Source organism: Typopeltis vanoorti, chromosome 25 (genome assembly GCF_054136105.1).
Source record: "Typopeltis vanoorti isolate ZY-2024b chromosome 25, IOZ_Tvanoo_1.0, whole genome shotgun sequence".
Taxonomy (NCBI): Eukaryota; Metazoa; Arthropoda; class Arachnida; order Uropygi; family Thelyphonidae; genus Typopeltis; species Typopeltis vanoorti.
The window spans coordinates 64,503,684-64,522,733 of NC_143573.1; the positions used below are offsets into that span (position 1 = coordinate 64,503,684).

The window sequence follows — 19,050 nt, forward strand, 5'->3', positions numbered from 1 at the left end:
AAAGCTGTGGACAGGACTATTATTGATTGCAAGTGGATCATTTATGTATAGGAGAAAGTAGATGACAGCAGCAGAAAACCCTGAGGCACTACTACTACATTGGTGGCAAAACTTGAAGAAAGGGTGCTGTCCACCATGACACACAGTAAACGAGTCCCCGTAGCTCAGTCGGTATAGACAAAGCCCTTTATTCGAAAGAACATGGGTTCGATTCCCGTCCATGTTGTGAGGAACTTTTATCTGGTCTCTTTCGACTAAAGGTGAGTTAGCCGGTCTCATATGGAGGTAGAGGGTTTTTTTCACCTGGAAACTCTGGTTTTTCATCCCTGAGAACAGGCAAACCGGCCCGTGAACATACACGGATTTACAGTCATAAATACATGCTTAATCTCTCATTAGAAGGGCTCAACCAGTCCTAAGGTACATATTTAGGGGTGAATACTATAGCAACGCCTTCTTTTCCCTGACTGTTATTGCCCGAATATAACATTTTGTATTTATTACTTAGAAAGATCTTGCCAGTTTTGTCTTTTTTTTTGTTTCAGTCACCCCCTATTATGTCTATCTGGTACTTATCCAATTCTTTTGCTAGTTCCATTTCTTTGCTATCAACATAAGAATTGATCCTGAACTCTGGTGATGTTGAGTTAAGATGCATTTCAAGATTTGTTCCAGTAGCTGACTTTTCACTGTTTGCTCTGGTTAACTGGCAAAAAAATGGGGGCTTTAACTAAGTGACGCCCCAGCCAGTATGAAATTCTGTTATGTTGTACCATCATTTTACATTGTGGTTTAAGCCAATAAGAATACAATTTGGCCAGTTAAATCCCAAATCGCCAACCCATCCTCGTTCGTTCCAGTATCCAGGTAGATACCTAACAGGGTGCACTACAAGGTGAGGATTGGACATTAGGTCAGAATTGCTGGTCAGTTCTCTGCATTCCTTTAAAGGCTATAGAGGTTTTCTCCCAGTTATACAGCTTTGACCCTTAAGCACCCTCTAAAAAATTTGTTAATTTTTCCTCTCCCATTCTGTTTATGTGACCATACCAACCGAGATTAGCTCTGCTAATACATTCCTGGATGCTAACAATGTCAAGTTCTTTTCTAATATCCTTGTTTCTAATATGATGTTGCCATTTATGCAATCTGTTCTTGCCCCCTAATCTTTCCTGTTTATTTAATCTTGACCTTAAAAATAATTTTAAAGGTCAAGAAATATTCAGTAGGGATCACTTTGACAAACAAATACTGAAGAAAAAAGAAAAAAAAATGAGCTGGAAAACAAGAAACAAAACTTGGAGATCCGAGATGGTTTATTGGCACATGTATGGTTTCTGTACCGTCTAGCCATAAATATATCCCAACTTGAACAGTGCATAAACCTTGAATCTATCAGTAAATCATTTACGACTTTCAGCACATAGAAACCACTTGTATAACATGAATATAGCAGCTTGATATCCAAAGTCTGTGAAGCCACATATCGATGGCAGCACACAACATCGAATGGAAAAGCTGCCAATGTTCGCTCCAAATCCATCTTCAGGTGAGCAATGCTGGGGTGTTATTTCTTGCAGGCTACTCTCTCAAGATCTAACAATTTGAAGTGCAACAGATTTCAGATCAGGACTTTCAGATGGCCAATCAGATGGTGATGTGTGTGTGCGTGTGGTTGGAGGTTAATGTGTGCAAATGTGCCCTTATGTGAAAGGGACAGAGTCTTGATGGAAGGTCCACTGCCTACCATGAAACAAGATGTTGTTCAGTGGCCATACCACAGGTTCCAGCACTATCTTGATACACATGGTCAGAAGTGTTGACTCCTTTCACCCAGAAATGCAACTTGTATACCCCGATACATCACTCCCCATCAAACAATCACAGACGCTGGGGTGATGACCTTTCTGAACCTTGGGTGCTATAGCACATGCTGAGCAACTACCTGAGGCATATACCTAATCGTTTTGGTGGTTAAATGACCCTTCAATGCTGAAAATCTCATCTGGAAGAGGATATCTCTGTGTCTGTTGTTAGCATACTGCCAGAGAAGCGCCTTTGATTTTATTACCCTCTGCCACAAGTTGTGGGAAGTGTCCCATCCACCCCAGGTCATCAGTTAATACACAACATCATTCTCTGCAAAACATTCATTTCTTGCAACATCGTTTTCTGCATTCTTACAGGATTGCTGCAGAGGCATGCCTTCACAACCTGTTGCTTCCTAACGCAGAATCGTGGACCTGTTCTTTGGCAGTCAGACATGTCTTCTGTATCATCATAACAATTAATAGTCCGAAAGACAAACATCTCCTGATCCCAAGTGTTTTTAACATGTTGAAAATAACAGGCAGCTGCATTCCAACCTTGTGAAGTGCTATTACAGATACACAGTTCTCAATCTCCCCACTACATGTTAACCCATTTAGCTAGACAACTCTCTCAATCTCCTGATAAACATGTGAATGTTGGATATGCACAGTGCCAATAACAAACCAGGCTTGCACAATTTTGTGGATAGCACGGTGGTGTGCAGAAGTTATAACAGTATTTATGGTAGGACTGTGAATATAACCTCAATGACTCAGTGGCAAAGTCTGAAGAATATCAACTGATTCTACCTAGTAGACATGTGAAGGTGTTTGCAAAGGTAGAAAAATCCAAACTGCATGATGAACAAAACTTTCCCAGATTTTCCTTCTGGGAAAGTTTTGTTCTTTCCCAGAAGGAAAATCTGGGAAAGAACAAAATCATGTCAAAAGTTCCTGACAAGTCAGTCAGCAGTTCACCCTTGCAAACTCCCCGATGTTTGGGGAGTTTGCAAGGGTGATCCTCTATCCCCTCTTTTCTTTAACTGCATCATTGATGAGTACCTTCGCTCTCTTCCTAACCATATTGATTACTCCCTTGATGCACGCTCAAAACGCAATGCCCTTTGCTGATGACCTCATTCTCGTGACCTCTACTAAAGTAGGCCTGCAGGAACTCCTTCACCGGGCAGTTGACTACTTTCATGTCAGAGGCCTAATATTAATGTAGAGGTCCTGCTCTTTAGCCCGTGTCCTTTCAGGTCATGACAAGAAGCTTAAGGTCGAGAACATTGAGTTTTCCCTGAACAACAGGTCATTGCATTCTTTGACCATCCTGGAAGAGTGGAGATACTTGGGTATCTCCACTCTTCCAGGAGAGAGAGAGAGATATTTGGGTATCCTTCTTTACTCCATAAGGAAGGTCTTCCTCTTCAGCCTTGGCTGCTGGGCTTACTCTTTTGAGGAAAGCTCCTCTTAAGCCACAGCAGAGGCTCTTTATTATAACTATTTACTTCCGAGGTATTACCACAATTTGGTGCTCAGAAGAACATATATTTCGGTACTATCACGAATGGATAAGGCTTTGCTCTGCAGTGAGATCTTGGATCCACCTATCTCCTGACGCCCCAGTGGCATATTTTCATGCTAGAGTGAAGGATGGAGGGCTCAGTATTCCATCTCTCTGCTGGTTGATTCCGCAACTACATTTCATCTGGTTAGCAAAGCTTGAAGCTTCTCGCCCATTTGCAGGGAGGCTTTCCATAGTTTTATTATTCAAGATGATTACAGACGCACTAAGGGTTGGACCCAGTACCAGGGCTCCCAGATAGTGACAGCATTGGAAGAGCATAAGAGATGGGCATCTCTACTTCATGTCTCTGTCGATGGTGCTTCCCTTTGTGAAACTTACAATGTACCCCCTCAACATCAGTGGATTAGGAATGGTACCAGATTACTACTAGGATATGAGTATGTAGACCTTATTAGGACTAGAATTAATGCCCTGCCCACAAGGACTTGTACAGCTCACTGGGGTAGAGATGACATTAACTGTAGAGCTGGCTACTGCTACAGTGAAACTCTATCTCACATCTCTCAGTGGTGTTTTAAAACACATGGAATCCATATACGGAATGCCCAGGTAGTGGGTACTGGGTGCCCACTCACCTCAAGCCATCTTAACAAACTGCAATACTACAAGCAGAACCAAGACCTTGTAATAATACAAGAGGAATTTGGAGCAACTACTCACTTTACCAGTGTTACTATTTCTTTTTGTGGGGTTTGATGCTCTGCTAGTTATAAAGATCTCTCTTTATTAGGACTGTCATATGGAGACTTTAAAATTCTGTCTCTGCATGCTCTACAGGGCACACTGTGGCTTGGCACTGCCATCAGCATATGTCCGTTAGGATGCCTCGTGACAGAATCGGGTAATCTTTTGTAAAGACTTCGGCCTAGTAAGTGTAATACTGCACTCTCAATATAAAGTTTAATAAATAAATAAAATCAGATGTAAAAAAAGAGGGTGAGCACTATCTTCACTGTTCATCATCTATACAAATCATTACTGAAGAAAGTGGTATTGACCTGATATCAAAACTGGAGTTATTTGACTCAGCTATTTACTTTAGAGCAGATATACATACCAGAAAAGCACAAATTGCACTCGTAATACACTAGCTGCACTGGCCTTAACTGTTTTGGTCATAAATTCACTTTTTTAGTTTGTGCAGATGTTGTTATATTCCTAAAATAAATCCAGTATGTCTCTGGAATAATTAAATTGGGTAATTGCTATAGCAAATATGACAGGAAAAGTAACAATACAAAACTATGAAAACTGGCAAGAACATGAAGAAACCAACTGTATTCTCAGCAGCAAATAATTAAAAACAATTACTGTTTTTAATAAATACAGACAAGTCAGCCATGATAACACACAATTTAGAAACGAAGTACACTGTTGGTGGTAGTAGGTGGAAAGTTGCATGTTGACAGTAGCAGTCGTTGTGGCAGTAGTACATGGAGGAGCAATTAGGTGAGATAGTGTGTTGTGTATAGTGGAGTAGAGTGCCCTCACAGGTAAATAAAAGAAATAAACTAAATAAAAGAAAAACAAATGGCATAAACCTATAGTACATTTTTAATGTAGGTGGGATAAGGATTTTCTAATTATTTTTATTGATTTTATATATTTTTATTTTTACCTGGTCCAGAAACCCTGCTAGGGCCTCCAGTAAGCAGGGTAGCGATCTCACACTGGGTGATAAAATTCATATCCCACCTAAAGACAATAACAAACATCTATATCCATGGCAATATTCAAACCCATAGCCTGATGGATGGAGAGCAGATATGCTAACCACTCAGCCAACCAAGCCAGCAAGTGAAACTGAAATGAACTAAACAAGATCTCGAGTCTTAAACTACCACCTTGTACTCATAATCTCTCATATCTATGATTTCTCAAACATAAGGCAGCTTAATACAACCAAATTTACTAAGGTTGGGATAGGATAGTTATAAGGTAGGAGCAGATTCAAGGAAGTCATTTGTGTCATTCATGCTTGTATTTGCTATTGCAAAGCAAGATGGCCTTCCCCTCCCCCCTTCTCTTCCTTTCTCTTTTCCTGGAAAAAAAAAGTAGCCATAGTGGTTGCACTGAATGGAGTCTGTGTTCACAGTTTCTGATGTCAGTTGTTCTGCCTGTTTTGCTATAGTCAGAAAGAATGCAGCTACAGGGCATGCAATAAACACCAAGCAGATAAAAGATGGGTGCGTAAATTATGGTGTAGTCTGACAATGGCAAAATATAGTTAACCTTTCTTTTAGTGTTGCATGGTGATCAGTATTCATTTTAGAAATTATGGACTTCTCAACCGTTTTATAACACGTTTGTAAAGTCCATAATTTCAAAAATGAATGTATTTTTTCAGAATTTTTGCCAACTTTTCAAACATGCCACAGATGTGAGATGGATTTCCTGTGGTCTGAGTTTAGGAGAAGGTGTGCAGGCATGAAGTGTAATTTTTTTTATTTTTTTTTAATATCGGCAAGTTGAGTGGTATGTGACTGAGTTTTGTAATGAGGATATCAGAGCAAATCAATTCAGTTTGGCCTTATTTTTAAAAAAAAAATATATATATATTATTACATGACACCTCCAGGGAGTCCAAGGACTCATTGGGAGAGGGCACTCTACTGTACTTAGCTAAATACATCTCACCCTCTCCACTACAACTTAATCCTACTACAACACTACAGCTATCAACACCATCTATCACCCATCATCACCAACAATAGTATTTTTATATTTATTTATATACAGTATTTTATTTATTATATATACACTGTGTGTGTATGTATATAAAATGGCATGCTATTAGGACAGGTAGTTATGTGACAGTTGGTGGATATATCTACTAGTGCATGTGGGTTTTCTGTGGCAGTGACTATTAAAGATCCATCAAGTTCATGTGTACTAACATATAAACTTGAACTTTGATAATCAACATGTAAGATTAAACATCTATGTAACAAAAGCTAAAATTGCTCAATTTTTTCCTCGCAATTATAAATATTAAAATTTATTATTGTTATTAACATCTGACCTCCGATGAATTTTCCAGTTCAAGCATCTAAGTTGCAGAATTTTTTTTTACTTGGTAAGGTAACCAGCCCTATACAAAATCCCCAACCAAGAGTAAGAAAGAGGATTCTGAACAGTTTTATGAGGAACTACAAAATCAGTTAAATAAATGTAATAAAAATGACTATATATTAATAGCAAGAGATCTTAATGCTATTGGAAATAATCTAATCCCAAATTCTTAGAAAAATATGGAGAAATTTGCATGAAGAACAGTTGTCAAGAACTATTAGACTTCTGTACTTCCTGTAATTTTAAAATAACCAATACTTTTTCAAAAAAAAATATATATATATATAAATAAATATACTTGGAATGGCAGAGGAACAAGATCTATAATTGATTATATCATTACTAATCAGAAACTAGCTCCATGAGTGAGAGATGTACATGTTTACAGAGGAAGTGAAATTTTTTCAGATCATTACTTAGTAGTCTCTAAAACAGAAATACCAAAGTAGAGAAAGGAAATAAATAAGAACAAATATATGAAGTACAGTGGTATCTCGCTAATCCGAACTAATAAAAACCGTGCTCGTTCGGATTAACGAAAAGTTCGGATTAGCGAATTTTCGCCCAAGAGAGAACAATAACTAGCATTTAAGACAAAAATAATCAGATTCTAATGATACATCAATTTAATTCTGTAAATAAATGTAGTATCTGATAGAAAAAAAGCTACTATACTGCAATGTAAAACTTAAAAAATAATACAGAACACAAGTTTATTTTAGTAAAAAATTTAGTTTGTATGTACCTGTATTGATGAGGATTCTGATTTAATAAAACTGCAATAAAAAAGCTATCAGTACATAACTTGTGTAAATAACATATTTGTGTAAAGTACATAACTTAATCTTGTACACAACCCACACAAAAAAAAGTTTCACAGAATAAAACAAAAAAAGTTTTTTTTATTTGTTTGTAAAAAAATCACTGATTTTCTTTTTGCTTCTTGGAAGCTAAACTTTTTTCGAATGCTTCTAGGAGCTGCATTAGCAATAAAATTTTGTGGAAGGGCATATCATTCTGCTGACCCCATTCTATGCACGTTAAAACTGTCAACTGCCTCTTTATGTGTTACTCTTTTTCCATTCCATAACATTTATTTGTGAAATTTCAAAATCTGGATTTATATTTTTAACCAAATTATGCATGATTTGAATTTCCTCTTTTTGTGTATCACCGTAGTTATCTTGGTAAATTCTAGAAGGCCACAGTTTTTTCCATGACGCTCTAATTGCTTTAGGTTCGACGGCTTCCCAGGCAAACGTGAACACACAATAAATCAAAATAGGCCTATTTTGATTTATTGTGTGTTCACGTTATAATCGTACAATCGACAACGTGAAAAAATACTCTACTGTAATAATAATAAAATAAATAATAATAGTTAAAATAATAATTATTAAATAAAACTAATAGTACACAAAATAATAATATGTAATAAATAAAACTTTTTCTTTCAAACCCCAGTTCGGATTACTGGAGGGTTCGGACTAAAGAGGTTCGGATTAGCAAGATACCACTGTATATCTATTACAAGAACTGATATATAGAATTAGAATGCTATATCAATTACGATTAGCATATTACATAAAAGAAGCTAAAATGAATGAAGATATAGGAGAAGAATTAAAAACTTGAATAAAGATAATTCATAGAGCAGCCTCCGAAATATTGAGAAAGAAATTAAAATATTAAAAAGGAAATCTTTAAAAATCTGGAACACAGAAATTGCAATAAGAGAAAAACAAATGGCATACAAATCACTCCTTCAAAAACATACAAAGGAAACAAAAGAAATATAGCTAAAACCATAGTACAAAAGCTCACCAAAATTATTGGCACTGATTTATTAATAAAATAGAAGACATACATGGAAGACAAGACAGCCTATAAAATATTAAGGAAATTAAACAAAGAGAGAGAGAGAGATACAGCACAAATCAACATAATACAAGAGAAATAATGGATAGAACATTATAAGACTTTACTGTATGACCCGAATTTAATAACGGAAAATAACAATGAAGAAGTCAGTATTGATATAGAACCAATAAAATTGGAAGAACTAAAAGAAGCAATAAAGGTATCAAAAAATACTTTGGTGGTTCAAATCCGCCTCAACGGACAATTTTTTAAGCACCTCCGTAGTGCAATTGGAAGAATGACGGTACGTTGCCCTTTGATTGGAAAAGGCCTATGTTCAATGCTCGTCATGAAGGGAGGAATCTTTATATGGATTGTTTCAATTGAAGATGAGTTAGCCAATCTCATATGGAGGTATCTGGGTTTTTTCTCCCAGAAACTGAGGTTTATCATCCCGCACACAGAAAAAATTAGTCCTTCAGAACTCGCACACTTTACAGACAAAAAAATACTAGTGGTGGTGAGCAGTTGATAGCATTGATGTAGATGATGATGGTAGTAGAGGTTTGATATATAGTGGTGGAGACAGAGTTGTAGAGTAGGTGTGTCCTCCCTTGATGAATCTTAGGACTCCTTGGAGGTGTCATGAAATAATAAAATAGATAATCAACTGGCATACATATAGAGCTTTGGAAATATGGCAGAGAATATTTACATTGCGGATTCTTAAAATTAATAAATAACTGTTGGAGGAAATGCGAGGTTCGACTAGATTGGTTAAAAGCTAAGGTTGTATCTATATTTAAGAAAAAAGAAAGATGATTGCGGAAATTACAGAGGAATAAGTTTAATAAATAAAGGTTACAAAATTTACAGTAAAATCCTGAATAAAAGACTTAAAAATATTGCAAACAATCTACTCTCAAGAAGAACAAAATGGCTTCAGACATGAAAGATCATGTATAGAAAATATGTGTTAAAAATTATTGAAAAAAAAAAAAAAGGCAAGAATTTAATTTAAAGACTCATATGGATAAAATACAGAGAGAAAAACTATGGAATATAATGAAAAAACAAGGATATCCATTACATTTGGTACAAGCTACATAAAGATACAAAAATACAGTCGCAATTAGGTAATAAATATAAATTAACAGAAGAGATTGAAATTAATCAGGGTGTCAGACAGGTGTATGACATGCTGTCATATACCTGTATGTCATACAAGCTGTATGCAGATGATTAGATTATATTACAACAAAATGAAGTTTAAAAATAATTTCACAAATTAAACAAAATAAGCCAATACTACAATTTAAAAATCTCACAAAAGAAAACAAAAGTCATGGCATTTAAAAGGTCCAGATCATGTTAGATCAAAAACTGTTATAAAAAATAAAATAATAACATATCTGCATAATAACATATCTAAAAGATAGATGAAAAAATAAAATCTGTTGAACAATTAAAAGGACACAAAAAAACAAGACAAGAAACTCGAGTAAAATTTTACAAAGTAATGGCCACTCCCACTCTATTATACAGTTCAGAAACATGAACTGTTAAAAAGAAAGATGAAAGTAAAATACAAGCTGCAGAGATGAGATTTTTAAGAGCAATAAAAGGATGCACAAAATTGGATCATATAAGAATGAAGACATCAGAAAAGAACTAGATATTTATCATGTAAATGAAAAGATCAAGGAATACAAAGAGAAATGGAAAGAACATCTATTTAGCATGAGAGGTATATCGGCTACCAAAAGAAGTGTATAGATATAGAGACCAAAGGGAAAGAGAGGGAGAGTAGGAGGCGGCCAGAGGCAAAAGCCTAATCCTTGAAGAGAAGAACATCTGACCTACATGAAATCATTCACTGCAGGAGATACATGCTATCACACAAAGCTCATTCAATTGCACCCTTAAATTCATTCAATGTCTGCATTCATAACACACTCAGGCAATGCATTTTTTCACCAACCACTCTATTCATGCAAAGAACCTACTTTTCACTTCTTTGTTCACACTCTCCTTATACAGTTTCCAGCAACAGACTCTTGTTCTACCCCTCCCATTCCACAAAAAATTTCTTTCATGTAACAACTCCTGACCAACTTACATCTCAATCATAGCCATCCACTTCCCCACCATCTCCTATTCATGAGGCATTGCAAATTACATTCTTTAAAACTGACTTTTAAACTTAAACTTACACACACCACATTCCAAAGACCAGTTACTACTTTTGTGAACCTCCAATGGACCCTTTCTAATGTATCCTTGTCACTATGAACACCAGGTAACCAAATCTGCACATAATCTCTGTGAGACCAGATCACAACCTTATACAATGGAATCATATCTTTAGTTCTGCACTACAAGGTCCTCCACATCATTGTCATTATCCGATGTGATGACTTCACAACTTGTGCAATGTGGCCCTGAATAGGTCCTTGTTCACCACCACTCCCAGATCTCTCATCTCCTTTACGTCCCTCAAATTTTCCCTGACAAGTGTATAGTTTGCATCCAATTGTTACTTACTAAATTTCAAAACCTTACACTTTGCAACACAGAACTAGTTCCATTTATTTGCTCATTCACACAAGGCTATTCAAGTCCTTTGAATATCTCCTTGACCTCACTTTGTTCTTTCCAATTTTGCATCATCAGCAAACAATTGCATATCAGCAGTTAAAATCATCCCGATATCATTAATATAGTTGAACAACAATGGCCCCAAAACGGAACCCTCTGGTACATACACTGCTAAGGGCTTTTCTCTTTTTAGATACTGCATCCCCATATACAACTTTCTGATACCTATCTGACAGCCAGTCACAAATCCAATATCAATACTCGCGAATCCTTTTCAATTTATTTAATAGCTTGTTGTGTGGCAGTCTAATCAAAAGCTTTTACAAAATCTAAGTATACCACTGTCACCTGTCCAATACAATCATGAAAAGAACATAAGTAATAAAACATGATCTCTCTTTAACAAACTCATGCTGATAACCACAGAGAATATTGCTGTTATCAATCCATTTCTATATCCTAGTTTTCACTAATTTCTCCAATACCTTAACCACAACTCCAGATATACAGACTGGCCTATAATTTGTAACAACAGTAGCCTTATAAATTGTTCCGCTACCTTTATGTAGTGGAACAATTTTACCTTGTTTACACTCTCTTGGAACCTGTGCTATTGTAAGACTTAGTAAACAGACAATCCAATGCTAACTCCCTGGAACAGTCCCCAGACACATGGTGAGCTTAATGACATAAAATAAATTTATTTCCTCATATACCTCCTGCTCGCTTACAATTAAGCCATCTTCTCCTATTTCCTCTATACTTGAGCTGCTCATGATTTCACCCTGATGAGGATGCAACACCCTTATAAATTGTCCACTAAATACTTCAACTATGTCCTCTGCAGCAGTTACCAATCTATTAACTTCATCCATTATCTTACCATAATCTTTCTTCATTCTACTTGTGCATATTAAGAAAAACTCCCTAGGATTTTTTTAGCCTAATTTGCAAATTTTTGCTCATACTGCAATTTGCAGTCCTTGCTAACCTAGTACTTTCCTGACCTGCTCTTTATACTCTTAACGTAACTGATTATTACAATTATTGATCTTGTGCTGACTCCACAGTGCCTTTTCCAGATTTCACGTTTAATCCCTTCATTCATCTATTTGACACCTACCTATTCAGCCTTTAACCTTCGGAATACATTCGCACATCAGTGCTGCTAAATAACTTTTGGTTATTTCCATGAAGTATTTATCTTCCTCCCACTTAACACCTCATTCACCATGCTATAGCTCCAAGCTGTCTCCTAAGCTTTTCATAATTACCAGCCTTGTAGTTCCACATATATCCTTTCCTTACAGAAGTCTTCATGTATGGCTGGCCACCATCCAGGTGGTCACAACCCACTCACAATCACATCCTCCAATCAAATGATTAGATCTTAAACTCTCCTTGTGTGTCCTCCCTTACATACTACCTAAGATATGTCTCTCTCAAGAACTCAATTTTCCTTATTCCAAAATGCTCTGTCTTCATTCTAATTTATATTACCATAATTAAAATCATCCTTCCTTTGTTTGCTAACTTAAGTTGTTTCATGCAAATGGACAGACAGACATGACAAAACTAATGGCTGCTGTTTGCTTGTTAATGCCTAATAATGTATAACATAGGCTAAGTTTTGTGAATAAAAATTTCTGCTGGAATAATTGTAAATTATACTTTAAAAGCTTTATATAAGATCTAATAATATTGCATTCCTGACAGATAAGAAATTAATTTAGAAGAAAATTGTTGATAGGAAGTTAGTAATTACGAAACATTTTCACATACTACAATCATATTCTGTTACATATCAGGAATTTGAAGTTTTTTAGGCAGGGACAAAAAAAGCTATGGCAAGCACATTTTCATGTAACTATTTTCAAGAAGGAAATGTCTTGCTCTAGAAGATACTATATTTAAATGGTCTGTTTTTATCAGAATCTCTATAAGTAAGCAATGTAACTATATGAATTTCCTGCTATTATAAGGGCAATGATTATAAACCTCGATGAGTCCTTGGACTCCTCAGAGGTGTCACGTAATAATAATAAATGAAAAAAGGCATTATTTTGAATTTTAATATCTTTAATGATTATTATTATTTTGTGATACCCTCCAGGGAGTCCAAAGACTCATCGAAGGAGGGAATACACATATTCAGTCATTAAAAATATTCATTAATATATATTTTAACAAAGACCGTCTGTGTGTTACTATAACATAATATTCAGTGGCCAATTTATTACGATTAAAATTGAAATAAATAGGCAAGATTGAATTATTTATTATAATTTATATATTATAATTAAAATAAACAATTCAGTTTCACATATTTCATTTCATCGTATTCAATGTGATATGTATATCAGCATATTCAACAACTGTTGTATAAAAAACTTCAGCTCAAATGCAAACATTGGCATTTTAGCAGTTCTCCTCCTTTCATTCGATCACAACCATAAAGAGTAAAAATGCAATAACTCTAAAGGCTAATGTTTTAATACATATAGCCATAAACATCAAACTGGTATAACCAAAGAAAAATGCAACAACATACACACAAGATACTTTTCATAACTGTGCTCATGATCCAATTTTCATCATCATTTAACCTACTGGTTTCCTTGCTATCTTTAGCAAAAGAAATGTTATAACTGAAAGTTGGATAGCAAATGAATAACTTGGTACCTTGGTGGATTATTGTTCCAATTATGAACTCAGTTTGTGCTTAACCATATTCAAATTTTTATATCTAAAAGTTCATAAATAACACATTCCCACTTGAAAATTTTAAATATTTTACATTTTCAAACTGATACTGCTTACTAAAATACTGACTGACATTTGAATGTTTATGTAATAGTCTCTGGAATCAATTATTATTTAGATGAGCAGTTCAATCAATAATAAAATTCCTCCTATCCTTCTCGTCCATCCTAGGACGGGTTGAGTCCCCTCCTAATGAGGGATTACTAGTTTATTAATGCAGCCGGTTCGCCACTCCTCTGCTGCATCCCCTAAGGATGATATTCATGACTGTATTCCATGTGTATTCAAGGGAACGGTTTGCTTGCTTGTGGGATGAAACACCCCAGATAAACTGGGGGAGCAAACCCTGCTGTCCATGCCCAAGACCGGCTAACTTGGCTATGGCAGAGGAAGATCCTTGAGCTCCTCACGTCGTTGACGAGACCCCAGGCATATGGTTGGAAGTGCATAGCCACTAGGCTAACTGTGCAGACATAATATTATTGTACAATAATAAAATTATTGTATAATAATTTTTATATAATCTCAATGAGTCCTTTTCATATAAAATTTCAATGGTCTCTTTTCATCAATAATGAGCAAGTGTAATTATTGATATATTCTAGTTCAGATATTTAAAAAAGTGATCACTGTGCAAACAGCTATTTTTATAGCTAAGAGTTATTACATGGAAAGACCCTCCATAGCTCAGTTGGCATAGACAAAGCCCTTTGGTCAGAAAGACCTGGGTTCAATTCCCGTCGAAGATGTGGAGAACCTTTATCTGGTCTCTTTTCACTATGGGTGAGTTAGCTGGTCTCATATGAAGGTAGGGTTCCCCCCCCCCCAGAAACTCAGATTTTTCGTCCCCCAGAACAGGCAAACTGGCTCAGTTCGTACACGTCTAGATGCGTGCGAACACACACACATCTAGACATAAAATACATCCCACCCCCTCTAATGCCAGGCCAGTTGGGATTTCTTAAAAAAGTCGCAGTATGTAACAGCAGACCATGCACCTGCAGGATAAAATTGCTAGAAAGAAGAAGAGGAGTTATCACATGGAAGAGCTATAAATTGCAAAAGAACTCACTGCAAGTGGATGATTAAACACTACTATACCACACAATCCACTATCTATTATTATTATTATGTGACATTTCCAAGGAGTCCAAAGACTCATCGATGGAGGGCACCTACTCTACAACTCTCTGTCTGCACCACTCAATCCACCAACTACAGTGAACCATGTCACCTACAGCAACACCATCTACTGCCCACCACCACTAGTATTTTCACAGACAATCACAAACATCCATTCCCATAGCAGGATTTGAACCTGCAGCCTTTTTGGCTGGAGAGCAGATACACTAACCACTCAACAAACCAGACCGGTAACACTTAATTTACTGTCTACACTTCATCACCCTATACAGTATATTGGTCTGTTAATTGTTAATATTTTTATTAATTGTAATAAAATGTATAACTGTAAAGTTGTTAATACCAACAAGTCATCTTGTGTAGATCCAACACTGAATTAGCAAATCAGCAATAAGGATTCTGTCACTCTAGCCCAACTCATACAGTACTGTATTCTAGAATTAACCACCTGCCAGCCATAACATATTTAGCCATGGCAAAACATGGGTGTGAAGTGTATCATTGAGATAGTACATAAATAACATGGACCAAAGTTTAATATGGCTGATATTCCATACATTATGGTTAGTTAATATCCATTCCATATCACCAAATATTGATATTAATAATGTGAAATACTTTTCTGATATTTTAATATAATCCTGAAACTGATGCCATCTGTTCATTTTCTACCATTTTCCCTCACCATGAATTTATAAGGCTTGTCCCTTAAAAAAAATAAAATGAAGTAAAATACTGCAGCATGCTCTCAATCCTCTCAAAAACAATGTAGAAGGTCACCAATGGCCAAATGTTTCAGTTGCAATATGCCGTGAGATCTCAACAGAATTAATGATCTGCAATAAGCATGGTACTACCATAGCCAACTTCATTTGCCTTTAGACAAAAGGCCCAGAAAAACATGACTCATGTCACTACTATTGTCATTTCTGTTCTAGCATACAACTTAATTTACCATATGATAACCTGCCCTCTATCATTTACAACTAGTAAAGTCTTCCCCACAAATGACAATATATTGCCAAGGCTCTGTACTTTCACCCTGCTTTCATCTATACATCAATGTACTCAATTTACTGAAATTGAAGCTCACCGTGTTGTTTTCATATCCAATATCTTACATAAGTGACATGAAAACAACACAGTGAGCTTCAATTGTGGTAGCCAGCTCCAACAAACTGGCTACCATAATTCCTCCACTTTCTTCTAAGCATATGAAAATACAAGCAGCTGCTAGTTATGATCCATATCCATATAGAGTTTAGCTTCAAATTTATAAACTAGCTTCCTGTCCTCCACTTTCATTCCATATGCCTCTGTTCTTGGAAACGCCTTTCTGGCACCATTTTCCTCAACAACTATGACATCCAGTTGATTAACACATACATCAAAGCATGTCTTCTTTCTCTGTTACCACCTTCCCCCCACATGATACTCTTCTGTTATACGTTTTGTGACCCATAACAGAAAAGTATGTGCATGCAGTGTGTGTAGACTTAATATTAAGGATAAAGGATTTTGTTTCCACTTTTGGCATGTACTGAATGTGGCAGAGTTGAATTTCACTGTGGTGTTACTGAATGAACATTGAGAATGTAGTCCATTTGGCTATAAGCAGATATGAATTATGTGAAACTGTCAAACCCGCTATACACTGAAAAGCAGAAAGCCCAATCTATGAACCACAGGCAACCCATTAACCCTTAAAGCATGCATATGAACCTTTGTTTACATTTAGATCAGTGTTACTAGAAATGAAGAGTAATTAGAAGTGGTCATGTGAAAGTGCAAGGGTTTTTAAGTGTCTTCTTAGTTTTTAAACTGAAAATCATCATCATGCGTATCAAGGATTTAGGCTCCTGGTTTCTTTTTTTTTTTTTTCTAATGGCTTGTACTTTAAGGCTTGTTTTGGTAGCTGAAAATATTTTTTATAAATACAGTTTAAAAGAGAAAAAAAGGACACTGGTAGATATGTTCAACAATGTTGAATGTGTATGCCAGTTTTTTTTTTTTTTTTTTTTTTAATCAGAAGAGTATGAATGAGAGCCATAGTTGTAACTGGTGGTTGAATATAAAATAAGATTATTAGTGTCCCAGTGTTCATTACTGGAAGTGCAACATGGCATTAATCATTAATAACTGTCTACTACAAGCAGATGATGATGCATGTATCTAACATAACACTATAATATCCCTTCTCGTGCATAATGGAAATGACTCAAAAACAGAGATAACTGAAATGCTTATCTTCATTAAAACATAACTTGTTACCAGAACATGTTCAAAAGTTTAGAGTTCTTTTCTTCAGCAAAACATGCAAACTTGCCAGAATACAAAAACAATTAACAGACATGGTACACTACCTTATAGCCTTCAAATATAATTCCCAACAACTAAAATCAGGCAAACTTCTGACACAACTATAAAAGCAAAGTGGAAATTTAAATCTGCTGCTGCTGTTATTTGATTATTGAAAGACTGATTATTGAAATGTTAAAGTTCAATATTAATTTCCTGGTTTTATAGATACTTCAATGCAACTTTTGTTTTTCAGCAATTAAGAATAAATAGTAGAGATGTAAAAAAAATGCTGCAGAAAGGAGGGGGGGGAAATAATTAAAGGGACGAACTGAAAATTATGAGAATGGGGCAATTTTACTAAGTATATTATCATAAATAATAATTAAACTTAATAATTCATCTGCATGAAACATAACTGTGTTGCAGTTCTCCTTTTGTCTATCTATAATTATCAGTGACAAAAAAACAATATTTAATCACAGTATTTCCGTGGCAATAAACGAAACTGATGCAACACTAGTGTAAAGAAGCGATCACTGCGTGGTAGAGAAACCACCTTCTCTGCGGACGGAATATTTTTATACCTTTCGCTGGAAATACAAATCTTCAAATGCTAGTAAATAATCAATTCTTTCAATTCACTTGAAATTGTCCTTTCGCAAGAACATTACTTTTCCAGCAAACTAAATTTACGTCACCTTCAGCGAAGTGGCATTTCGTTTTAAACTATTCATCTTAAATTCTAAGGTACGCCTTGTTTCAAGCACACCTGATGTCACTTCGAAGCCCTGCACTTTGAACATATACTGCGCTTTAATGATAATATCGGGTGAACGGCTAATAGGAATGTTCGTTTCCTTTTCACTTTAAAACCGCAGAATATATAACATACAAATATTTACACATTAAATTCTGTATGAAATACAAGCCTGTTGAAACTACAACCAAATTACACTAATACCTTTGAGATGAATGGTTACCGCAAGTCGACGAAACGATTACAAATTATTAGCACCTAGAGAAATATACCAAACTCAATTATTACAAGTGAAGAAATGTGCTAACTAGGCGACACACTCTCCAAAAAATTTCAATTTCTTAGTGACAAATTAATTTAACAAAGTAAAGATATATATATATAACTGCCAACTTGATTATAACAACACACAAACGCTTCCCCTTGTGCAACGAGACCTGCCAAAAAAGGGGACGCTATAATATTACCGTATTTAAGTTCACTGCATAGGAATATCTATCGGGGTGTGTTTGTGTGCATCTGTTATATAGCTAACTATATATATATATATATATATATATATATATATATATATATATATATATATATATATATAGTTAGCTAACTATATATATATATATATATCTATATCGATGTATTTTTTAATAATGCACATAAGTAAAATTCTGAGGCTAGCAGAAACATAATAAGCACTTAATTAAGAAATGTAATATAACCATGAAGAGTGGACGTGTGTTCACTCTGCCGTAATTATGTGATATTATATTGTTATCTTTACATGCAAAAATACATATGCAGTATATATATATATTTATAAAGAGCAATGAAAAAAGTTCATATATCAGATTAGTTTCATATATGTATTGTCGGCGATAAAATTAAAAGTGGGTGGTAGAAGGTCAGGAGAACAAGAAAGAAACAGCATTTACATGAAATCCTCCACAGGATAAAGTTCGAGACTGAAATATTGCAAAAATCTTCAAGAGATCAGTAGACCTGAGAAGAGATAAAAAACAGGAGGTGCGAGGTAAGTAAGAATCAAGAACAGTATTAAGTGAAAGAAAAGAAAAACGGAAAATATTTTAAGGCAACTCTATGATAAGAGGAGTACTCAATTAAAGCATGACTAAATGCTGTGTCCTGGTGCGAAAATT

The 19,050-nt window shown here is 35.4% G+C and overlaps 1 protein-coding gene across 2 annotated transcripts in view; it reads right to left on the reverse strand.

The window, feature by feature from the left end:
- Nucleotides 1-18,380, reverse strand: part of LOC150092809 (LITAF domain-containing protein-like) — a 98,113-nt gene extending 79,733 nt beyond the window's left edge. The window contains exon 1 of one of the 2 annotated variants that reach the window (XM_090414586.1): nt 18,101-18,380. The gene's annotated coding sequence lies outside the window, so the exon portion shown is untranslated. The remainder of the gene's footprint in view (nt 1-18,100) is intronic. The other variant, XM_090414587.1, reaches the window with a different exon arrangement.
- Between the last annotated feature and the right edge of the window lie 670 nt (nt 18,381-19,050).